This window comes from Empidonax traillii, unplaced genomic scaffold (assembly GCF_003031625.1).
Source record: "Empidonax traillii isolate 1590-97213 ecotype Southwest subspecies unplaced genomic scaffold, ASM303162v1 scaffold335:size599443, whole genome shotgun sequence".
NCBI lineage: Eukaryota > Metazoa > Chordata > Aves > Passeriformes > Tyrannidae > Empidonax > Empidonax traillii.
This window is the reverse complement of record NW_020955528.1, coordinates 245,312-271,006: the sequence shown is the minus strand read 5'-3', so window position 1 is coordinate 271,006 and position 25,695 is coordinate 245,312. Positions and strand designations below refer to the sequence as shown.

General features: G+C 53.2%; 1 protein-coding gene across 1 annotated transcript in view; it reads right to left on the bottom strand.

Moving 5' to 3' along the window:
- The window catches only part of HS3ST4 (heparan sulfate-glucosamine 3-sulfotransferase 4), a 54,171-nt gene that overhangs the window by 10,596 nt on the left and 17,880 nt on the right, over positions 1 to 25,695 (bottom strand). The window lies entirely within an intron of this gene.

Sequence of the window (25,695 nt, the reverse complement as noted above, 5' to 3'; positions counted from 1 at the left end):
ATTAACCTCTCAACTGTCCAAAGCACAATACCCCACTGTTAACCCACAGCTGGCCAGAGTTTGCATCGAGCCCCTGGAGCCCAGCAGACACCCTGAGCAGAGCCCTGGTGCTCCCCTTGCCATTCCAGGCAGCAATGCACACCCCCTGCCATGCTGGCCCCCTCTCCGCCTCCTCCCCGTGCACGTGGGAACCACCTCAGTTCCAGCATCAGACAACTTCTGTGGTGACCAAGGCACATCCCACAGGGACCACAAGGACCACACAGATCCAAGACTCCTCCATTCCCTTCCTGGAGCTGCTCCTCTGCCCCTGGAGGGAGCAATGCCAGCCAAGCAGCTGCAGAGGGCACAGCTATTAATTATTTGCTTCTGTCAATTATTTTGGGGTTTAAGTTCATTTATTATGTATGCAAAAATGGTAATACATTGGCATCTGAATGTCTTTTAGGCATACAATATCCTTATTATTCAAAGTGTTTTTTCCTCCATAATTGAATGGTTTACCTTATTATCACACTATGTTAATGACCCAGCATTTCCATTTTTCTATAGGATGCTTAATTGTAAGCAAAGTGCAATCAGAATCAGAGATGCCATCTCTAATTGACAGCATCATAATAACAGCTAGCATTGCAGGAACAAAGTACCAAGATAAATGGCAGCAGGGAGAAAGTCACTCTGAAAGCCCCCAGGAAGCTGCTCTGGGCTGGGACGGAGCCCTTCCACATGGGATCCTCTCCCCAAGTGCTGACAGTTTGGGCATTAACACAGATGGAGTGCTATTGATATCAGTTTGTACATTTAATCAGGTTTTTTGCAGTTTTCAGCGAGATGTGAACTATATCCCCATCCAAGGCATTTGGTTCAAATCAGCTGAGACAGAGAATAATCAAGATTTATGATTCTCATTCTGACTCCGATCACACAGTCAGTGCAAACGGTACAAGAGAGCTTCCTCCCCGAGCCCCAGTAACATCCCTGTGCTCACATCCCTGCGCTCACATCCCTGCGCTCACCCTCACGCAGTGATTTAGCGTCGATCTCAGGAGCTGTCCCGACACTGCTGCAGCTCCTCATGACGGTGACTCTGGGCTCCCCCGCTACCCCCGAGCACTGGAGGGGCACCGCAACCCAGCTGGTGGTTGGTTGGCAGAAATCAATAAAACAGCACTTTGCAAAATAAAAGGGAATTCATCTTGCTGTGCCTCCCAGCACAGCTTACAGCAGCCTGAAGCGGGAGCAGCCTGTGGTGTGTCTGAGCTCCCTTACCCAGAACATCCTTGCTGGGGAACCACAGCACAGGTTCTCCCAGGTGATTCACACCTGTCCCCACAAGAGCAGGGGCTCAGGAGCAGAGTGAGCACTGGGACTGCAGAGGGGAGGGCTAGGGATGGCTCAGGAGGCAGCTCCCAGCAGCAGTAAGGGCTGTCAGCACATCCTGGAGGCAGTTCCATTTCCAGGGGCTCATCACCAGTCCGGGGAGCCAGAGCTCTCCAAGACCTCAGCTGGGAAGTGAATGTTTGAATAAAAACTAAATGATCCAAGACCGACTCTAATAAAAGCAGCCAGGTGATGGGAACAGAGCAGTGGCAAGGCTGTTTCCAAGCCATTTTGAAGGCAGCCGTGCTGTGTGCTCTCCCTGGCTCCCGGGATGCTCTGGTGGGCTCCTGCCCAGACATCTGCTCCCACCAGTACGAGACAGATGCAAGCCCAGGCCAGGCAGCCCAGCCACAACTGCAGGATGTTCTTGTAGATCCACAGGCCACATCCACACTGCCCGGCAGACCTGGGAAGATCCTTCCAGCAGACCTGGGAAGATCCTTCCAGCAGACCTGGGAAGATCCTTCCAGCAGACCTGGGAAGATCCTTCCCTGGGCAGCACAGCCGCAGCATCTCAGCCCATAAACCCCATCTCGCATATGTGGTTCACTGCAAGAGAGTGCTGTGACGCTGGCATCAGCAGTGGATCCGTTCAGGAATGGGGTGATGGGAGCTCCACCTTGATTGTCAAAGGCAGAGGGCTGGGACAGGGAATGTGGCCTCCTCTTTGCTCCTGCACCGCTCGGAACGAAGCTGGAGACACATGTCAGCCACGGAGGGAAAATAAACTCTGTTATTTATAGTGCTGAAGCGACACTGCCCGTGCAGGGGCCTGGTCATGTTCAATTTTGTCAGGGTTTGCTGAGCCACCTTTTCCCACACACACTGTGTGTGGCACCACTCAGGGTCAGCCAGGGCTCTCCATTAATCCACACATGCAGTGTAACATCCAAGTGAGCGAAAAAACAGCCCAATGCCACTCCAGTCAATAGAGTAAACAATTCATGGTTTGGATAAACAGAATTGCTAGTGCTGAAGAGCCCTGAGCAGCACTGCACACTCTGATTAGTGTAAATGCTAAACACAAACCAATTAACACCCTCTAAGTCTGCTTATCTCATGTCACTTAGTGCTAAAATAAAGCCTAACACTAAATACACACATTGATTTAGCCATTAACTCTAACATCACTCAAAACAGTTCATTATATCACCAAAAGAACAAATAAAGTTACCTGATTTCTCAGAACCTGCTGTATTATGAGCAATGACTCAATTGCTCCACCCAGCACCAGGGAGTCACTGTTGATACTGAGAACACACTGGTACAGCTTTGCCCAAAAATCAAACCTGGGGCCACAGGCAGAGGTGATATCCCTGCATGACCTCAGGCAGCGCTCCTGTGGGAACACCTGGGGCTCACCTGATGCTGTGCCAGCAGCTATAGCACCCAGGTACAAACATCACCACTGTGAAGAACACATTTGCTCAGCTGGTGCCAGCACGAGCCCCGGGCATCCATTAGCCCTGCTAAGGGAGAGGAAAGACTCACCAGACAGTCCCAGCAAACCCTACCAGCTGCTGGTGCCCCTTTCCAAGCATCCAACCAGCACTGACCAAACACACTCCCCTTAATCCCTGAAGAACCAAAACTACTTTGGGTTTGATTTGGGCTTTCTATGACTCTTCATCTAGAAATGACTGGTGTGTAAGAAGCAGATGATGGGAAAAGCCCATCCTGCCCTAATGAGAACCAGGAGCAGTTGGGGAATTATGGGTGGATGTTAGTAGGCAGTGTGGGATGTTTACATTCCTAATTACAAGGGCTAATTCTTCGCCTTGGCCAGGTGTCCCTTCTGCAGACAAGGTTAATGGGATGTGAGAGGCCACAGCTGCCACAGCACCAAGTGAGGAGGACAGGCAAGAGACAGCAGCATTAATCAGCCAGGAGCCATGCAAAAATGGTTATCTCAAGCTGTTTGGAGGCACGGAGTAAAAATAAATCTCCCTGAGTTTAATATTCTGCCAGTCAGCTCCTTTTTGTAGGTGGAATCTATTAAAAAATTATCTTTCTGCTAAAATGCTAAAGTATTTCTGACATTTAACAGCTTGCTTCGAGCAAAAAGGTGCAATAAATACATGGGAGAGCTAATTGGCACCAGAACACCCAACATCCAGCCCAGCATGAGCAAGCATTACTGTGCCAGCTCCTGACAGGCCTGGCAGGCCTTCCACTGAGCACAGTGCCCTGGCTCCCACTGTCCTGCTCCTCTGGGGGAACTGGGAGGTTCCCTCTGTCATCCAGCAGTTGCCAACAGAGCAGTTGGAATAGAGGGTCCAGGGAACACGTGCTGCAATCTTGTCCTACCCAAGTCTCCACTTGGAGGTACTTGGTTGCTGCAAGATGCAGAAGGAACTGCTTGGCAATGTGGTCTCAATAAAAATTAATGCTTTAACAAGAAGCCAAATAGCTACAGCTAATGCTCTTCTGAATGAGATCTAAATTTTATTCATAAGCATCAGTGTCAGGACTAAAATAACAGTTTTATAGACCCTATGAGCATAAACAGCTCCACTGATTCAAAAACAGAAACTGCACTTCTGAATGAATCAACTCATTCATTTGGAACAGAAGCACCATTCTAAATACATGCCTCAAATAAAAGAGGGAGCCAGAGACAGTGTTCTGGTAAGCCTGCTTCCAAGGAATGCACTGTGGAGAGGATGGGAGATGAGGGGACGGTGACTGCGAACACGCTGGGAAGAAGGAGCAAAGATCACTCAGGGACTGCCTGCGACGTGGCTGGAGGTGGGGTGGGATGGTGCTCCCATCTCATTTGCACGTGGAAAAGAATCCCAGATGGGAAAGAAGAGTGCTATGCTGCTACGGAAATCCCTGCTGAGCTCCAGTATTCAGCACGGGCTGGCTCTGCGCCTGTTGAAATGGTCTTCATTCATTTGGGGTCAATGCCTTGGAAAAGGGGGTGAGCTGTATGGCTAACTAACTGATAAGAGATTTTTAGACAAATAGCTCTTGGAGAGTGCCCTCAGGCAGACAGACAGAAGTCAGGTAGCCCACGGAGCGGTATGTGTGTGCGGATCATGGCGAGGCCACGCTGGCCAGAGAGGCTCCAGAGCACGGCTGAAATGGGCTTGGAAAACACACCATTATTCAGTGAGGAGTTTGTTATGCTGCTAATGGAGCCCTAACAGCCTCTGTACTGTTTGTTCACTTTACAAGGCCAATTAAGGGCTGTGCAAGAGGGCAGTGTAAGCTCCAGCACCCCTACTCTCATACCCTTTCCGCAAGCGGGAATGGCACCAAGCAGTTCCAGTCGAAAACAAAACAACCCAGATACCACAATCCTCATCCAACCCTGACAGCCCAGAATTCTGGTCAGGACGAGCCAGGCAAGCCCCTGCCCCAGGCGGCCCCAGCCTCCTAACAGCCCTGTGAGCTCAGCTGATGCACAGCCACTCTCCCTGGGAGAGCCCGACTTTGCCACTGCTGCGCTTCCCGTAACTGGGGCAATATATCTGTGGCCACAAATGAAAGATCAATATTTATTTAACAGACACACTACCCTTTAGAGCCCCTTAATTGTCAATTAATCATCATTAACTGACAGTAATTGAACGCGCTGAAAGCTGCGATCACAGCTTTCCCCCACAGCAGGGCCCTGGTGCAGGCACCAGCAGAGGTGAACAGGATGGAGGTGGGAAATGGAAGCAGGACCACAGTGGCACTGCCAGCCCTGCAGGGATGGTCAGGGACTGCCACAACCCAAGCTGTGCTCAGCCCATAGCAAGCTGGCACTGGTGGAACAGAGCTCTGTGGGCTGGGGATCCTCACAAAACAAAGGGTCAGACCCAAACAGGCAGGTGCCTCTCTCCCTGCAGCAGCCCCACAGCCCTGACATGCTGGTGGGTGCTTTGGCCTGTCAGCTCCCATGGGAAAGGCTGAGTGGAAATGAGAGGAGTGAAGGGCCCATCAAGAAGGAGGACATGGCTCTGCTCTGCCTGCCCAGGGGCTGCAGTGGGTCCTGATCAGGGTGAGCACCCGTCCGGAATCCTGATGCCACTCACCTGCTCACCACATGCTGCCTGCTGGAGGCACAGCTGGTGGCAGACTAAACCCAAGGGGTGCCTTTCCCTTGGGAGAGAAAAGCTGCAGTTTGTTTCTTTCCAGATTTTACAGGAATACCTACCAGCAGTGCAAGCACCAGCTCTTCCTCCCCTGGCTTCGGGGCTGTGGGGTGTGAGCCTGCCCACAGGGTGCTGCTGGAGGGACCCAGGGGGATCCAGGGAGGTGCACAGCCACCCACACGAGCTCTGGAGAGCACTGTTTTTCAGACACCCTTGCACATTGGATGGCTTTAGAGATAGTGGTGTGCTCTCTAGTCTGGGGCTTTGAACAGCTCTGCCCTGTGTTTCTGGTGTCACAGGGATTAAGCAACAAAATCTAATGTCGCTCTTGGTGGGAACACGGGACAGTGTGTGGGTCTCAGTGCCAGCGGGCTGTGTGGGGCGAGGTGGAAGAAGGGAATGCAAATTTCCTTCCTGTAAGGATGAGAGTGGCACAAACACTGACTTTATTAAAATGCAGAATTATTTCAGGGCCCTTTGTTTAGCTCAGAGCCTGGAGGTAATTTATGCGCAAGGATGGAGCAGCGAGGGCTGTGTTCAGCTGCCTGGCACTGCCAGCAGTTCTTGGCTTGTGCTCCTGGTGTGAAAGCTTTCCAGCTCTGGAGGGAAGGTCTGGAAACCCACCGTCTCACTGCTTGTTCTTGCTGAAGAAGTCTTCCTGTCCCCACAGCTCCTGTGTGCAGTTGCTGGGGTCGGGGCCTTCGACACAGAGGCTAATTAAGTGTTCACTGATCAAGTCAGCTGGTCTTCTGCTCCTCAGGGCCAGAGCCATTCCCTCTCTGCCCACCCTTCTCCTGCTGCCAGGGAACCTTCCTTCTCACTGTGCTGGGGCCTGGGGTCTGCTGCACTGAGATGCCATCCCTGAGTCCTGCTGATGTGCTTCCCCACAGCTTCCTGGGGAACACGGCAGGAGCACCGACACCCTGCTACCTGGCCAAGGAGCCTTCTGAGCTGCAGACCATGGAGGGGGGACCTGCTCCCTGCCCCCCCATGGCTGAGAACTGCTCTAGGGAAGTGCAGCCACCAGACATGCCATTGCCACTGTTCCACCCCAAGCACCCTCAGGCCAGGCAGTTCATGGACTTCGCAGCCCATGAATTCTCTTTGGATTTGGAGACTCAGAGCTGGCAATCCAAGCCTCTGCAGGTTCTGATCAAAACTTGGGCTTTGGTTGGCACTTCTGCAGCTTTGGCCTCTGTATTGCAGGGAAGCAGGCAGGATTTGGCAGAAGAAATCCCAGAACCTGGCACAGAGATGACAGTTTCTTATGAAGAAACATCAGAACTCAGTGGGATGAGTTTCAGGAGTCCAGGACTCAGAGTACCTGTCCTGGTCTGCACAGACAGCTGGAGGGTTCCTGCAAAGGGACGGGGAGACCACGAAATAGGGGTTTGCCACAAGCAACAGAAGGCAGACAGAAGAGAGGTTCTACTTAAGAGGCCGAAGAGCAAAAGCAAGCAAATTTGCCTAACACCACAGTCCTGGGAGAGGGTCCAGCCACCACTGGTGGGCTGGGGGAGCTGGTGGAAGGCTTGGACCATTGTATTCTGGAGGAGAAGGTTCAGCCACGTGCTGGGGTGAAGTGGCACAGCCCAGGGGCATGGAAGGGGGCCAGCATCTGTCCTGGCAGTGGCTGGGGGCTGCAGCAGCAACACAGATGCTCTTGGGTGTGGGGAGCAATGCCAGGCACTTCACCCGAGCATCACTGCGAAGGCAAACAGAGGCTCCTGGAGCTTGTTGACAAGGAGGTTCATTGAAATGAAACCTTTGCAGCAGGTTATGTGTTCCTGTTCTAGGAGCTTAAACCACGTCCAAGATCAGGCTAGATTAAATCCTTGACTTCCACTGCTGCCCAGGAAGCCCCATCTAGGCCGATTTGCATTTTCATCTGCATACTAATGCTGGGCTTTAATCAACAAGGAAACCTTCCAGCACACTGCTCCGAAGGTAAATGTCTGCAGTGGAAAGCAAACGAGGGAACAGCCCCTGTCACTGCGCTTCTCCTCCACTACTGCACCTACTGGATTTGCCATACCCCAACTGACAGGACACGGGGGCTCTGCTGCCTGATCCCGGGAGCTGCACAGCTGGCATTACGTGTTGCACTGCTGGGGCTGTGCTTGGGGAAGATTATAGTGTTTGACACAAAGTCTGGCTTCACTAGCCAGCTTTATCACCTGGTAAAGCTGCTGTGCCCAGACATCAGGGGCAGAGCAGAGGGCCTGTTATTAACAGGAGAAGGAACTGGGAAATAAATCCAGGACTTCTGCTTTTGTGGAGGTGGGATGCAGATTTAGGTTGCAGAAGATCTGTGCTCTCTGTGTGACTCTGAAATCCCACCCCACCCCTGCACACATCGATCCTAGCAGCTGGTCACAGCCCGCAGGTTGGCAGGAGGAGGGATGGGGTGCTGGGAGTGTGTGGAGCCGAGAGCCTGGAGCCAGCCACCCCTCTGAAGGGAGTGCCTATTCTTAGGCGAGTATTTGGATGCAGTTCAGAGGAACTTGCCTTGTCACACATTTAAATTCCTCTCCCCGCAGTGGCACAGTGACAGAAGCCTTCCCGTATGGCACCGTGGGAGGGAAAGCTTCCGCCCGCCATTGTCTGCAGCGGATACCAACCGGTGTGCTGGACAACTGCCATTGGCACGGGCTGGCACCCCCAAACCGTGCTGGCTGCTCGGGGCAGCGAGAACCCACAGCCAGGGCAGCACTGGAAGCAGGTGCCCCACACCTTGTGGGGCCCTGGCCAGAGAGCATCGACTCGTGGCATCTGAACACCCTGTCTCACCCACCAAGCACCCCACTTCCCTACACCTCTTCACCTCTCATTCCTCACAGGTGATCTCACCACAGAGGCTGCCAATTACTATGCAAAATAATCACGTTAATCCAGCAGTGGGGCCCCGGCACTGAGACCACGAGTGCAGTGCTGCCTGTGGGAAGGCTGGGCCAGCAGCACTGGGAGAGCATGGCTGGGAAGGAGCTGCAGAAGTCTCACCTTACGTGGAAGGAAAACGGCCACGGTCTCAGCAGTAAATGGTTCTGTAATGCAAACGGCTTTGCTCCAGCTGGCAGGGGCACGATGTGCCACCAGCCTGCTGGCCTGTGCCCTGTCCTGCCCCGGGCAGCTGTTCTGGTGCACTGCATGCCACCACCGCCCTTGCACTGCCATTACAGGGCAGCACCGCATCACCCCTGCCCCAGCCCAAGCTCCTGCCTGCCCTGGCTCCTGGCTGCCAGGGAAAATGCTGACAGATCTGGTTTCACAAGGAAGCACTGCGTTCCACAGACTTTCCTAGAGGAAATGTCTCTTCTCTGTACTTGAAAGTTTCCTGAAAGTTTCCAGCAAATGGGGGTTGCAGGGAAGCAGAGCCGGGCTCAGCCCATTCTGTGTGAGAGGCAGCCATACGGCCCTGCTGTAGCACACAGAGGTGTGAGGACATTAATCACCATGGCTGAGCTCCTTTCCTGCCACTGTGTCACAGCCCTAATTATGCTCGTTTAGTGGAATGTCTTCCTGGCACTTGCTCCGGGCCATGGCTCATTCAGATAAGAAAGAGCCGGATCAATGCAGTTTGACAGGAGATGCACTCCTAGTTCCCCCTGTCCTCAGTGCCTCGGGGCACCATCATCTTCACAGTGCCCGACCCCTGAGCAGGGAACACTGCATGGCCTGTGCCCCTCAGAGTGCTCCTGTCCAGTGAGGAGGGCATCTTCCCAGAGCCAGTGACACCCCTGTCCTGGATGCACTGCAGGGAGGGACGTCTCCAGTGTGGCTCTGTGCTGCCGTGCTGACACGATGTACCTGCACCGCTCCCCACGCAGCTCCTACCAGGAGGCACCAGCCCCCTTGGGAAGCCTTTACATTAAACCTTCACACTACCAAGAACGATAACCCCAACCCAGCCCCAGCTCTGCGGAAAAGCTGCTGTTCCTGTGTGACCCCTTGCCTTTGAGGGGCTCAGCCCCTTGGTGGCTCTGCCTTTCACAGTTGAGCACAGGACAAAGTTTCCTGCGCACTCAACACTCCTGGCATCACAGATAATCCCATTAGATGTTTTGTGTTATCTGACCGGTCACAAATGCCTCACTCCAGGGCAGAGCTGGCTCCTGCTGGTGATGCTCATTCTGAACCTGTCACCGCTGCTCACACTGCATCCCAGCAGCACGGGCTCAGAGCAGGGAGAGGATCGGGAGCCACAGCCAGTCTGGGTGCACCTGCTGGCTGGGGCCAAGTGGCCTTTCCCACTGCCACCTGGGCCTTTTCCAGACTCCCTCCCTGTATTTGCTGTTCCTTTTGCAGCTCAAAGGGACAGGCCGTGCTTGTTGGAGGCAGCAGGACAACTTCCCTGCCTGAGACAGAGCTTCGGGCAGTGCAGTGTATGTCAGCTCTCATCACCTCAACAGCCTCAGTCCACGTGCATGCATTTCAGACCAAATGCATCTCTGGCTGAGGAGTGCTTGGGGACCAGCAGTGATGGATGGAGGTGGTGGCTGCCCTGGGCAACCTCAGGCTCCTATGGAGAAACGTCTCCTTCCTGTCAGAGGAGGAAAAAGCTATAATCTGCTCTAACTGCTGCTGTGATTTTCTTATCCATCACAGTGGCAGCTTGTTTATACCTAGGACCCACTGCTGCATGGGCAGCAAAGGAGAAATGGGGCAGTTGCAGGAAAACAGCAGGAGCACCTGACGGGCTGGAGCAGCAGGACCAGTGGGATGAGTCCTGCTGACCAAAGCCAAAGGCAGGTGCCCAGGAGAAGGGGGTGCAGCACCAGCCCTGTGTACCCCCAGAGCAGTGGAAGACCCAGGTGGGTTCTGAAAGCAGGAGATGAGATTTGGGGAGTTGTCACGGCAACAGCATCACTGACTGTCAGGGCATGGCAGGGCAACACATCTCTGAATCCAAAGCCTTCCTCCAGACCAGCTCCAGAGAATCCTGTACTGCCTTTGTGAACATGCAACATTTTCCTTGTAAATCTACAAAGCCTTGTTTGTCAGCTGGCTGGTGGGTCTTCCGTGCCTGGATGCCATCACCCAGTGCAGCCCCTGGGAAGTGTCCCAGAGCTGCTCCATGCCAAGCCCCCTGTCTGGGCAGCAGCATCCATCCCCGCAATGGCAGCGCAGCTGCTGCGAGAAGCAAACCTTTCCTCTACAGAGGGTCTGCCCTGCGTAGTCCTGTTACCAGTCACGCCTCCTACACATCCCCTCACTATTTACAGACACATATCCTCAACATATCACAAGGAAAGGTTCAGCTCTGCCAGTTAGACTTGTACACCACTTTGCAGTAGCCCACGACTCTAAGACAGACATTTTAATGTGACGCTGTCATGCACCGCAGCTCTGCCTGAGTCAGCAGTTGCCAGGTGAACCCCAGTTCCAGGGTTGCAGCACGGCCACCAGCCCTGCAGCGAGGGTGTAGCTCCCAGCTCCTCACCCCACCAGCTGGACCCCTGATGAACTGGGGGCTTTCAGCCAGCCAGGCTTGGGACTCCTGGCTAAGCCTTGGCTCAGGCAGTGACAGCAGGAGCAGGTGACAGAAGTTGCAGGGGCTTTTGCCTAGCCTAGAAAGAGGAAACAGCAACTTTTTCACAAGCTCTATGATGATTAGTTTATGCTGAAGTAAGGTCATTACATTGCCACCTACAGAACTCTCACTCTCCTGGACAAGGCACACCTTCCTCCTCCCTGCCTGGCACCAACAATCCCTGCACTCATCGCCAGCCTCATGGCCTGGTGCCTGCAGGGGTGGTGGCCGTTGCTGCTGATTCCACTGCCCTGGATGCTGGCTGCCCTAGCACAGCACCAGCACTGGACAGGCTGGGCACAGGCTGTGCTGAGCCCTGGCTCCTGCACCCAGCTCTGCCCTGTGCCCGTGCTCCCTTCTCTCCTTCTTCTCTCCAGGTGCTTCTCCGGGCCCTCCCCAAAGGCTGATGGGTCAGGAGAGGGAGAGATGCACTGGGTACTCCCAGGTCCCAGCCAGATACAGATCCTTATCCTAGTCAGCAGTGCCTGATGAGCTCTCCTTTGGTGTTTGGTGAATGCCACTGTTTCCCTGGCCGTTCCCTGCAGCCACGTCTTGGCAGAGCCACCACGGTAACAGTCCCAAGTTCAGGAGCTCGACCTCCAGAGGCAGACGCTCTCCTCATGGTATGATGCCTTGCTTTGCCTTGTCTTGCCGTGTCTGCAGCCAAGCAGCAACTTGCAGGTGTGTGAGGAGAGGAAATCTCCACAAAAAAAGTCTCCATAAAAAATAAAGCAAAATAAAAAGGTTCCATTGTAATCCTATTAATGCATCTCCACACACGTTGGTATCTCCTGAAGAACACTTCCCATTAAAGAAATCAATTTAGTATTCGGCTTTCTTCCTGTGGTGCATATTGAAGTGGGATTTGACAATGATGGAAAACAGATTTGTGTTAAATACTGCCAATAATGTCTCATAGCTCAAGGTTACAGCTTCTGGTGAGCGACAGACGCTCGTAATCCAACGCGTGGAAAATACTGCACTCCACTATCAATTATCTGGAGTTATTAGGTTTTAAAATAAACTGCACATCCGGACTTCACGTTTATTTTACTTTTCTCTTGCAGCTGCTTCAGCCTGTTTGGGGCTTTCTGGTCTGTCTGAGGGCTCTGTGCTCAGCTGGCTCTGGCTCCAGCTCCAGCCTCAGCTCATCCTGGGACCCCAAATCCCCACAGGGTGCAGAGCCTGTATCCTCGGTGCTCAGGACTGCAGATGAAGTTCCAGGCTCCAGAGAGGCTTACAGCAGACAGGGAATTTCTTGAGCCTCTTCTGTTCAGCTAAATAGAAGCTGGGGGTTTCAGATTCACCAGTTTAGTTGGGAATTTCAAACAACTGTTTTCCTTCCTCAGGTTCCTCAGGAGCCCACAGCAAAGCAGTTTCTTTGTGTCCTGAATCCCCGCTTTGATGCTTGACAAAAGCTTTCTTCTCTTTGATAAACAGAAACGAAGCCAAACATTAATGGATCCTTTCCTTTAGCTCGAGAAGGCTCAGGAGCCTTGCAGGGGGGTCAGAAGACCTTATAGAGACTCTTTTTACTTTGAGGCTACAGAAGTCTCAGACAAGAGGAGCTGAGCCCCCGCCAGCTGCTCCTTGGAGGAGATGCCTGGGCAGCAGCAGGGAACCACACCAATGTCAGGGTGCCCAGCTGGTACCCTGGGCTGTGCACGGAGCTCAGTTTCAGCAGTGCCACAGGAAAACTGGGATAGACTGGGAAGTGCACATCGGGCTGGATTTCAGCTCTTGCTTGGGGTTGCACAGCATTACGTGTCTGCGGAGGAGGAACTGCCACGTGCCAGGGAGCACAATCAACAGACAGAGTCAGGGAAACAGAGAGAGAACTGGCGGATTCAGCGACAGGTGGGAAGTGCCAAGTGCACACATACCTGGGCAGTGAGTGGGGCCAAGGAACCCAGACCCCTAGCTCCAGATGCCACTGCTGGGCATCTGCCCTGTGGGTTTGTACCCTAATTTGCAAGTCAGTAAAGCCATACAGAAACCCTGTCCCATTTTTGGATTGCATTTTTGAAGCAGCATTCTCTGGGATGAGGAGTTTGCAGAAGAGGACACGAGGTCGAGCAGAAAGCTGGAGCCAGCCCAGGGGGTCATCAACTGGGACACAGCCCAGACAACAGAGACCTTTGCTGGTCCTACAGGACCCAGCAGAACAGAGCATATTCTTCATCCCTGCCTATCAGCACTTCATTAAGCAATTACAGATCTACGGACATTTCTCTTCTATAAAGTGTCCCTGCATCAATGGCAACAGCCTGCAAGTATTCTAGTGGCATAAACAGAGTAATTAATCAGGTGCTGTAATGGCAAGAAATTAACATAAGGAAAACACGGACTGAATACTGGACAAAGTTTTCTGGAAGCAAACCGTGTTATTTAGAGAATTGCCATCCCAGGGAAAGGGAAAACTCCATGGCATGAGACGGGTCACAGACTCCTGGCAAATATCCCAGAGGGAATGCACAAATGCTGGGTCGTGAGAGGGGCAGGATAATCCAATATGTGACTTGCTTTACCTGACACTCAGAAATCAGAGTGATTTCTAATGATGGTTCACTACTCTGGGTCAAGGTGCCTTCAGTCACACAGTCTCCTGCCCTGACACAGGCTGGGCTTTGCACCAGGGGAGTTATTTCTTTGCAGCAGGACGACCATGGAGGCTCTGCTGTCTTGCACCATGGTGCCCGTACAGCAGAGAGCCAGAGGTCCCCACTCCCAGCTGTGCTCTGCAATTGTGGCCACAAGAAAAGCTCTCTCTAGCTGTGGCAGAGAAATTAATCCAAAGGGCTGGGACATGTTTAGCTACTGCCGGCTGCTCCCCCCGAGCCTCCGGAAGGCTGTGCCCTGCCTGTCATCAGCAAGGAGTTCGAACACAGCAAAGACACTGGCTGCTTTCACAGCACATGCCAGGAACTGGGTGTAGTAACAAGTGTCATGAGTGTGACTTGTGCAGCTGCACAGCTGGCAAGGTTACCTGTATCTGCCATCAAGGGGAGCAGTGGCCTCGTAGGACATGTCCCCTGAACACTGACAGATCATTTGCTCTGCGTGTCCTGCTGCAAACAGATGTCTCTGTGCAGCAGAGCAGCCACCCGAATGCTAAAGCAGCTTGCTCTGGCTCTCCATAAAGATGTTCTATTTGTTCCCAGAAGTTAATCTTTAAAGATTGTTAGAGTGTTCAATAACCAGTGCCTGTGTGCAGAGCAGGCTGGAACAGTGGCTGGGGGCAGCCTCAGTGCAACAAGCACCCACGCTGAGCCCCATGCCTGAGAGGGGTGACCGTCCCCTGCAGCTCAGGACTGGGGGCACCACAGTGCTGGAGGGCTCAAGGGACTGGAACTCTGAGCCCCATGGCCCTGGGGGCTGTTGGCACCGAGGGGGCCATCAGGGAACCTGCACAGCACTAAGCCAGGTCAGCAGTGGTGGGGGTTCTCAGGGCACACTAAGTCCTGCTTGTACAGACTGCGGCTGGGGACACACCGAGCCCCACTGGCACCAGGACTCCTGCACACCTGTCCTGAGCCACAGGTAGGACAGCTGCAGGGAACAAGGGGAAGTTTAGCTTCGAACTGGCAGGCAGATTAGCAGGCAGAGGAGTGCTCAATGTCAAGAAACTGGCAAACCGTTTCATTTGTGCTGGGCAATCAGCATGATGCTGGGCTGTGCTGCTAGTGGGGATGGCTCATGCTGAATGGCACAAACCTGCTTCTGCAGAGCACAGGGTGCACCCCTGTCCCAGAGAGGCTGCTGGAAAACTGGGTGTCTGTGCACAGGCACAGGTAATATCTTGTTATGCTCACAGGGCTCCCTCAGGCCCTTCCCTGGAGCCCTCGTTCTGCACTGTGCTGGCTCCCAGAGCCAGGGCTGGTGTGAGCCCTAGGAGCTGCTTTGGACCTGAGCTGCCCATCAGCCTTGGAGAACATGGTGCTCCAAGAAAGGCAGGATAGGAGCACTTCAGGAAAGCACCCCAGGTCCCAGCAAAACCCCCTTCCTCCATCTGAGAAGAATTTCCATATTTATGAGCCTTATCTCTCCCCTCAAGCTGCTGTGTGAACGTAGCAATTCAAAAAGCAGCACCACACAAAGACAGATTTTTAGCCCTTGGGGAATCAGCAGTAGAGTTCCTCAGGCTCCCTTGCCCTGCACCTGTCCTGACAGATTTGAGCTGTGTTCCAGCACCACTGGTCCCCAGGCAGTGACTCAGTCCCAGCAAGGCCGGCGCAGGGCAGATGTCCCTCATGGCACTGTCCATCCCATGGCAGCAGCAGGGTCAGTCCTAGTCCTGCCCACGATGTGGGGTGCCCGGATATCCCCCAGGCACCACGTGTGCGAGGGCTGCTCCCACCAGTGGGAGGGTGGGAGTGGGACACGGAGTGTCAGAGTCAGCAGCTGCTGCTGGTTGAGGTGGAGCTGGGCAAGCCTCCAGGCTGCCATATCACCAGCTACAAGCCACTGCCACCAGCTGGCCTGTGGCTGGGGTGGCCATGCTCAAGGTGGCCATGAAGCCTCTGCTGCCACCTGCTCTCAGCCCTGCTGCTCTCAGACCTGCTGAGTTTGGCATTTTATTAAGGAGAGCCATTATCATTTGAAAAAACATTCAGACTTTGTCAGTGCTTATCCTTGTCTGACTCCACAAAGCTTTCTGAGCTTTTATCTCCTGCAGACTAGATTACAGTAATGCCTCAAAGCTTGGTCCCCCTTGCCAGGAGGGCTGATTACCAGCCCTCAGCCCCATGGGCAGCACAGAGCATGCCCACTGTGCCCACTGTCAGCCCAGCACCTGGCCCAGGGCTGCTCCCGTTGGGTCTTCCTCTTGGAAAGATCTGGAAAGCTGAGTGCTCTGCGTCCCCAGCACTGATGAGTGCTTGGCACAGTCAGTGCTCCACCTGCCCCCAACACCCCAGCTGCGAGGCACTGCCCCACAGGGCTGGGCAGCCATTTCTGCTTCCACACGGAGTTTGCCCCTGGTAGAGGAGCCCTGGGAGTCCCATCCCTGCCTTCACGTGGCTCCAAGGAGGGCAGCTGCTCTAATGGCATCAGTCCCTGCTCGTCCCTTGCTGCAGGTGCCATCACACCCGGGTGGAACCACTCTGGCATTGGTGGGGCCAAACACGCTCCCTGCACGGGGCAAAGCTGCCCAGACAGTGACTGCCAGAAATGTCAGTCATTGACAGGCAGTGACCCCAGCCTGGAGCAATACCCTCAGACCATCCCATGGGACTGAGCCACGGCTGGGCAGCAGCAGGGGAGCAGGGGAGTGGAGCTGTTGACGAGACTGGCACTCCCAGCAATTCAGCATGCTGTGCCATCAGCTCCCCTTTCCACCACGTGCCAGCTCCTGCTGCTCTCCCTGCACCGTTCTGCTGCAGGCTAAATTAATTATTTCTAATAAATCCACATTTAAATTACCAACCCAGGCAGGGGCCAGCTGATTTGAGGGCTTCTCTCTGCATTAGCTTTACTGCAGTCAGCACTGGGCCATGCAAAGCCCTCACCTGCACCCCATGATCAGCTGGAATGGGGTCCTGCAGCCCCCCTTTCTCTGCCAGGGGGGGACCTCAGTCATGTCCCTGGGCCTAGGGACTTGCCACACGTCCAACCACTCCTCAGCCTTGGGAAAGCAAGAGCAAATGCCTTGCCTGGTCTGTGCCAATGATGGAGAAGATGTTCCAGGCAACAGGGAGATGGGGACAAGCCAGTAGCCCCTGCTGAGGACTTGCAGATCCCATTTTGGGGTAAGAGGAATGACAATATGCACCAAGGACAGCAAATGAATTTACAGCTAGTGCTGCTTCATGAGCAGATGTCTGCAACAGGCAGGTGCAGCCAGCAGAATCTGCAGAGGCAGCTGCAGGGACAGGGAACACACCACGGGGAAGAGGTTGAAGCACCCAGGTAGGACTTACCCTGGCCCCCAGGGTGTCCCAGCTTCACTGGCTGAGCCCAGAGAGGTGAAGCACAAACCCTCACAGACAGCAGGTTCATTACAGCACTGCAGTCAGTCTGAGCTCAGCTGGCTCCCCCCACAACCTGACTCTTCCCAGATGGCTTTTATCTTTAAACTACTGTACAGCAATACAAAAAGACAACAATAATTTAAGATCCTCTTTGACTGCAGGCTAATACCAATTCACTCTGCTTGCTGAGGGATGGCACTTTCCCTTTTTTATACAGCCTGATTTTTCTAGCGTATGCAGATAATCTCAAACTCCTCATAAATGCAGCCATAAACCTTCCTCCCTCTGCCCCCTCAGAAGTGCATAAAACCAGTGGGATAACCAGCATCATCCCAGGAGGCCTCTGACGAGGCAACAGCTAAAACAGGGCAGAGCAGCCAGACAGGTCTCAGGGGGAGCTCCCAGAGCTGGCACCATTGCTCACCCCTCGCCAGCCTGGGCAGAGAGGGGAGGGCAAGCACAGAGCGAGGGAGCCTGGATCTCTGCACATTGCACATCTCTCCACATCTCTGCCTGGGAAGGTCTCACCAGGAAATGCTCCTGGCCAGGGTATGCTGGGGAGCTGGACCTCTGGGCACAAGGCATGAAATCAGCTCCTGGTGCCCCTCAAAGCCTGCCTGGCTCACACAGACACCTCTTGGGTGGAAGGCTGGAAGGAATTCCTCCTTACAGACCTGCCAGGAATGGTTTTCTTTTCCTTTTGAAAGAGGTTTTGAAATATAAAATGCTCTTCCTGTACAGATGAAAGAGCAACATCTTGGAAAACATTATACTCTCTCAGTAAGTTATTTGGAGTCTATGCAAAGGCAGCCTTCCCAGATTTCAGCCCTATTAGTTTTGGTTTTTCTTCATGCTAGGCCTGAATTAAGCCTTCATGTTCTGACTCATTTTCCAGCCTGTTCACCAGCACAGCTGAGAGAAGGTGTTCTGTCAACAATGGAACTTTTCCCCCAAAACACTTTAAAATCTGAAGGTTCATCAAAATCAACTTTAGTTTGCAAACTGTTTATGTTTTGACTTAGCAGCTTTTCTTGTGGCAAAAAGAACGGTTAAGAGAAATGCTCCCAGGCATCTCTGCTTGCAGATTCTGGGAGAGCAAAGGGGGCTGGCACACAGCTCTGATTCTCAGCCAATTTCTCCAGCACCGGATTATAAGCATCCTTCCTCCTCTTGCTGGAGTGCAGACAAAAACTGCGTGTTCCTGTGAAAGCCTCCAGCCATAAAGACGACAAGATGGTGTGATGTTGAACAGAGCACGGTCTCCTGGCCGTGGCTTTGTGTCCCTGGGGTTACACATTGTCAGCTCGGGCCCTTGCTGGGTGCCATCACGCTTGGATACCCGTGGGGTGGGGTACGTCTCTGACTGAGAAGGTGCCACCGTGGACATCAGGGTGTGTCATCCCCAGAGAGGAGGGAAACTTTCCAGGGGGGAAAATTACCAAAAGGCCCTTTGCCTGGCAGCAGAAACCTCCAGCGGCCACTGGCTGCTCCTTCTCAGCTCTTCGCTGAGAGTGAGAAGGAGAATGAGCAGTTGCATTTCCCTTTGGCCTCTGGTGGTGAAACCCTTGGAGGAACATTTCATACTGTTGCAAAGGTGCTGACACGTGCAGGGCCTGGGCTCAGTGCCCACCTGGATCCAAGATGCCTGGTCAAGTCTGATAGGGAGACTTCAGGCTCTGTAGGTTCCTTGGCCACAGCTTCCCCTCCCTGCTCTGGGGCCACCTGGAGCTGTAGGTGCAGTACTGTGTGTGCACCTCCTCCACCAAACCCTTCCCAGTCTGCTCCCCACCAAGCAGCAGCACTGAGTTTTTCTAGGAGTCATCTCATTCCAGGTGCCTCCATCCTGCAGATGACAAATCACTGCCTGAACGGACGGGTTGCACAGCGTGTCCCTGGTTGCGCTGAGATTTCACCCAGAACCACATCCCCAAGAGTTATTATCAGTTTCATTAGATTAATGATTGTGGAACCACCAGCAGCATCACAGATGAAGCCTTTGCCTTTGCATTCCTGTACAGTAGCACCAGTTGCATGGTTTTGCTTAAATCAGGACAAGAGACCGACTGGAGACTGACACAGTGAGCCGTGACTTCTTGCTGGCTCCAGCAGCAGGGAGACAGATTTATGATGCCTAAAAAACTCCAACTGGACTGGGAAATGGACAGAAATCTTCTTGGTCTGTGCATAATGACACACAGGACTTTAACCCCCTGCATCCTGTAAAGTTTTCAGTTTATTCTCAGATTAGGTTGGTGGTAGAACCCCCACTCATACAGTGGGGTGAGGAAAGCAAACTAAAAAACATCCGCTCACTGCCTAGTCTGTCATCTGTGCTGCTAATAGTCATGAGCAGAGCACATGGTGGGCCTGCTGAGATAAAAGGAAGCTAAGAGATTGTTTGTACCACTAATACATCTCATGATAAATGATGTGTAAAGTTTTACTGCAAGGTCTTAAGGAGGCTGTGAGCATGGAACACCAGCTGAGGGAATGCCAACATGGGGAAAGGATTGAGAGGCAAATCCAGGGAGGCTGGGGAAGGGCTGGGAGCAGCCTGAGCCCAGAGAACATGAGAGAAGGTTTTTTCCATCTCCTCCAGGTCTGTGTGCTATCCCAAAGGCAGATGCAAGGCACTGAGATCTTATGGATGCTGGATGAGGGGGGCTGGGGCATCCCATCCACACTGGGGAGGTGGAATTGAAGACACCTGTGACAGCTGAAATCCTGGTGGCTAAATATGCTCCTAGGGGGCTTTCTTGCTCTACCTTTCTTAATATTTCTCCTATACTATGACCCAGTGCTACACCGAATAAAGCAATTTTTCATCCTGAAAATGGTGCTTTGTCCTCAGCCCAAGGCTGCTGAGAAGCAAATGGCAGGTCACCATGACCTGGTGTCCGGTAAGCTGGAGTGAGCCAGGCTCTGTGCCTCTGGCCACAGTCCGTGTTTGAGCCTCAGCACTACTCCTGGAACAAATCCCCAGGTCCCTGAGAAGCTGCTGCCCACCCACATCTGTTCTCTGTGCTGCATCCACCAGTATCAGACCGTGCCACACAAATCCTGATGCTGAGGGCAGACCCATGACTGGGGGCACTGCAAGCCCCTCTTCCCTGCCAGGGCTTTGAGATTCCCAAAGCAGAGGATTGATGCCATGACTATCTCAGAAATATCATGTAGACATGAAAATTGGGCAAATGATAAAATGGAGATGACTTTTCAGGAGCAGAGAGATTGAATAAAAAAAACAAGGCATCAAACTACGCAGTTTATGCACAGGAAAGAAGTATCTTGACAGGAACTAATATTTTATGTGGAGCAAATAACTCAGTAGTAACAGATTTGCACATTTAAAGATGTACTATTAGGAAGAAAGTCCTGGTTTTCCCTGACATAAACAACCTCCTCACCCTGCTCTCAGTGCCACCTTGTATTCCAACACCCTCCTCTTCCTTGACCTTCTCCTTCCTCCATGTGGGAGCTGCCAGACTGGGATGGGCCTGTGGCTCCAGCTCTCTAATGTGGAGGAAAGAAGATCTTCTCCCAATATCCAGCAGACAATGCTGTGCGTGGATTTGGGTGCAGAAGAGCCCACCCTGCATGCCCCGATCCCCCTGTCACACCCTGAGCCCCACTCCCTGCACCAGGGGCTGTTCTTGGCACAGGGGGTGCCCCTCAGCATTAGTGATTGGTGTGGTTACTGTGCATAGAGACAGTTTGGAGCCCTCCCCAGGGGAAGACAACGTGTTGAGGGAGTGTGACAACAGTGATGGCAGGACCAGCTGCAGAGGGACGCGGAGTTGGGACCTCCAGGTCATCCTGGACTCTGTCACAAGGCCACCAGGACGCCTTTTACCCAGCGTGCCTCAGCAGCTCCCAGCACTGCCTGTGCCAGACCATCTGTCTGTACTCCCTGTCTCTCTCTGCCACAGCCAGAGATTTGCACAATCGAGCCCATTTAACTGGCACTGGAATCTTCCTACCTGGCGTGAGGCTCTAAGCCTTATCTGCATTTAGGAATTGCGCTAAGCCAGCAGATCTCCTGCGTATTTGCTCTTTGAAAGCCTGCTCTGAGGAGCTCTGGCAGGAGGGCCACATAAAGGGAAAGCCCCACAGCTCTAGCCCACAGATAAAGCTCTGCACCACACAAGACATTTTGATATTTTATGCCAGCATTTGGCATTGCTCCAGAAGAGCTCCGAGTTATCTTAAGCTTTACAAATGCAAAGCTAAAGCATTAGCAGGGGAATTGCTCCTAAGTCAAGGGTTAGAGACGCACAGCAAAAAGGGTTCTTAGGGGGTGGTCTCCTGCTGGCTTTGGGGGATAAATGCGTATTTACCCCCCCACCCTGGGCAAACAGCAACGCTCCCCAGCACTAAGCTGAAGGGCTTTACTGAAACACTCCAGCAAACCTCCTGGCTCCTAAGAACATAAAAGCCTCAAAAAGTAAAAATGTATTTTAAACTACGGTGATTAATTATGATGATGGATGGGGACAAAAATCTGGTTCTGTTCCCTCCTTTGCACAGATGCAGAAGCAGTTCTGAGCAGAGGAACTGGAGGGGGTCAGAACACGATGTCACTCTGGGGGGTTGCTTTGTGCAGCGCAGACAACAGCAGGACACAACTGCAGCCACCAAAAACACGCCAGAGGCTCCTGCCCACACTGGCACTGCTAGAAAGGGGCAAGGAAATCAGCTCTGCATCTGTGCCCACCCTGGGCTACCCGTTTTGCCAGAGTGGATAGTGGGAGCTGAGGAGCTAAAATAGATAGTCTTGAAATAATCTTGAATGAGAGAAGCGAGGCAGCTGCTCAAAGCCTTGTGCCAGCCTGGAGCCGAATCTCACTCCAGGAAAGGTGCTGCAGCAAAGGAGACCCCGCGTCTGATCAGGGAGCTCAGTCAAGAGCTGGAGCATTGAAACAGCGACAGCAAAGGAACTGGGAAACAGAAAACAGGAAAGAGCAAATGGCTTCTAAACAGTGGAAATGTTCCGCTATGGAGGAGGAGGAGGGCTGGAAAGGGAGGATTAGCCAGCTATAAATACAAGCAGTGCTGAGTTAAAAGGCTAATTAGAATAGCAAAAAGAAATACAGCAGTACATTTCAGAGACGGTTTAGACTAACAAAGAGTTTTTCAAATCTGTTTGCAGGAGTGAATATGAAAGAGGAAATTGGATTCCTATGAAATGATTTCAAGAATTGGAGGAGGAAAAAGGTAATGGCAGATCTCTTCAACAACTAGTCAGGCTGCCTGACATCTTCATCTGCTGCAAAGGCAGAGAGAAAGCCGACAGGTCTCAGTCTTCATCTCTTAGGAGAAAGAAAAGAGCCAGTGACAAAGGATGGTTTGTGCAGAGATGGGGCACAAAGGGAGAGAGGCCAGATATTCTTCCCCAGGCAACCTGGAGAGAATTGACCAGCCTAATTGCTCCAGGCTGAACTGGGGGGCTGGAGCTCTGTCCTCCCCTAGGGCTGTGGGCTTCGTGCCCCGTGACGTGATGCACGGAGGGGACACTGCCACCCAACACAGCCCTGGCTGCCCGCACCTGGGGAGGATGGCAGGGCCCAGGTCACCCCAGCTCCTGCTCACAGGACGGTGAAACCAGCGGGGAGCAAATCCCCTCTGTGGCAGTGAACCAGTGAGCTCTGGTGATTTAGCACCCACAGCCTCAGCGTACGCCAGAAATGGCTTTACCTTCCCCAAAAGCTGGAACAGATGGTCCTGAAGTTCTTAACCCATTAAATGTATACAGACACAGACAGACACATGTACATACATATAGATATATAAATACATCCCCCAGTTTGACACCTTGTACCTGCCTCATCCTACAGATAGTGAGGCTGGGCTGAGCCATACGCTCCCCTGCCATGCTCACCCTATCCTCCTCCTGCGACAGACGGCTTTAATGCTGCAGTTCTCACAACTCTTTGGGACACAGGAACATTCCAGCACTAAAAGACCTTGGACCTAGCCTGAGAGAGAGCTTGCCCCACATATCTGTGGGCCAGAGGCAGCATGGAAAAAGGAAGCTGTCACCAGAGCAGAGGCTAGTTTGGATTCACATCCTTTGTCTGGGCCTCCAGTACTTTGGGCTGCAGTGTGGGGGTGTCATCAGACCTCTCTGCAGCTGGAGTAGAGGGACTGGCATCCCCAGAGCTCACATCGAAGTAAACAGCTGAGGATAAATGGGATGACTTCTATTCTTCATCTGTTCATGATATCACTAATGGCTGCTGTGACTAGAGCCACAGGTCACAATGACATCAGGCCATTAATGGGACAAAAGGGTGACAACTGGGATGATTCAAAAAGCAGGAAAAGGGCAGAGGGGAAGAGGTGCTCAGGAGGAGCAGACACAGAGCGCTGCTGGCTCCTCCCTGGCAGACAGTGCGAGCTGGCTCTCTGTGAACCTGCCCGTGTCAGTGGGCAGACGGACAGCGTGGTGGATGGGGAAAGGGCTGGCTGGCTGGGAACTCTCTGAAATTTAACTAATTGCACTGCCTAGTAAATCACAACAGCAGCTACGATACTGTGCTCTTCTCCAAGCATGCAGAGTGGCTTTCTGAGCATTAATTAACTCCGACTCACACAACCTGCCTGCAAGGCAGGTACGATCAGATCCATGGAGAGGGCAGTCCATAGTCCCAGGTCCCACAGCCTGGCAGAGCAAGGGCGACACACACAACCTGGGAGATCCTGCAGTCTGCACAGGACCAGCTCCCTCCCTGGGGTGCAATTACAGCCCAGGAGATCCCACCCCCAGGACTCCACTCTAATTAACCATCCCATCTCCCTGTGCACTCACATCCATATTCATCATGACTTCCTAGAACAGACAAAAGGCAAAACCATGAGGAGTTTTGCTAATAACCAGCCACCAGCGGCAGCCCTCCAACCTGGCCAGGCCCAGCAGAGTATGTCTGTCCTCGTCCCATGACCCTCTGTTCCTCTGCTCCCAGCTGGCACACCCACCTCACACAGCCCATGGGGCCCTGCAGCTCCATGGCAGTCTGCTCCCACACCTGGGTGTGCTGGGCATGAGACAGGGCATGCAGGTCCCGGATACTCTGAGCACTTGGCTCTGTGTCCCTGTCCTCTCCCCTGTGAGATCCATGGGACACCATCCAGCACAGTGCCTGTGCTCCAGGCAGTGCTCCTTGTGCTGTGGAACAGGCAGAGGAGAAGCAGAAAAATCCACAGACATGCACCTAAATAAAATATTTTAAAGTGAATTTCCCATGAGGTGTCAGCAGCTCTTTAATATTGTGCTGCCTTTCCTGGCTGATCATGTTGTCACTCCAGCTGGTGGGAGAGCGGCTGCCAGCTGCCTACGGGAAAAAGAAGACAGGAACATCTCATCTCGCTTGGGAGACCTGCACTGGCTCATCCTCCTGAACTGTTCTTAACTCTACAAACAAATGGCTTCTTGCAGCAGGAGCATGAAAGCAGCAAGAGGGTCAGCAGCACATGGATGCTGCATGGATCTCCGCGCTGTCCACAATGGAGAGTGGAGTGGAAGGTCCCAGCCATGAGGTACACAGGGTCTTGCTCAGGAATGAAGAGCTTTGCTGGTCCCACAGAGGTAGAACAGGATGGAGCCTTTTACATCCCTTCAGCTGTGCCCCACTGGCTTGCCAGGACACTACCCTGTGCACAGAGATCTCACCCCCCCCTTCAGCAGCAACAGGGATGCAAAGAGTAAAGCCACATATCCTTTGGCAGCCCCTGCTGGGTGCCTGACTGGCCTCTGTCCTGGCCCTGAGGGCATCTGAGATTGGAGAAATACCAGAGGCACTGGGGAGCAATACTGCGTGCACGCAGGGACACCCTGGCCTGCATCCCTGATCCCTGTGGGATGGCAGGACCGTGGGCTCGCTGACCTGCCTCACAGTGACCACTCATGAGCTGCCATGCCCTCCCCACTGCTCCAGTCAGTACCACCACTGCAGAGGGGGAGGCTGTGGCACAGAGCAGGGACAGCTGCTGTGAATGTTCCTGTAACAGCAGGTGTCACCTCCGCTGGACAGAAGAGCTCTGTGCCCTTTGGCAAAGCCAATGCGGCTGAGCTGCACAAACTCACCAGGTCAAAGCTGGCCAGCTGCAATTTGCACTTTCTGTGCACTGGGAAGAAATAGTTATTTCCCCCGATTACATCTTAAATGCCAAATAAATGCCCTATCCTCTGTGGTAATTGCAATGTCACTGGTGACTAATGCCCACTCTGCACACCGAGAATCTGCACCACATCTGCAACTACAATAACCTGCACTCCGAGTGCCCCAGCTCCATACAGCCCTTCTGTCCCCAGCTCGTGCTGGGCCAGAGCATGGCTGCAGCTGGCACCGGCTGGCAGAGCTGCTCTGCCCCCGTATCAGGAGCCACGGCTATGCCAAACTCACAGTCCAGCCCAGAGGCAGCTCTGTGCCCCTGGGGGTGCAGCGCCCAGGCCCATCTGTCCCAGAGGCTCCTTGAAGCTGCTCGTGCCCCAGCCAAGAGACCCATCACAGCACTGATCAATGCCAGGCTGAACATCAACATCGATCCTACAGCCAGTCTCATGTCCCAGGGGCAGCACCATCCTCCTCCCAGGACTTGCCACTGTTACCTGTACCCACCCACACAGTCTGGGTGTTGCCACTGTTACCTGTGCCCACCCACACAGTCTGGGTGTTGCCACTGTTACCTGTACCCACCCACACAGCGTGGGTGTTGCCACTGTTACCTGTGC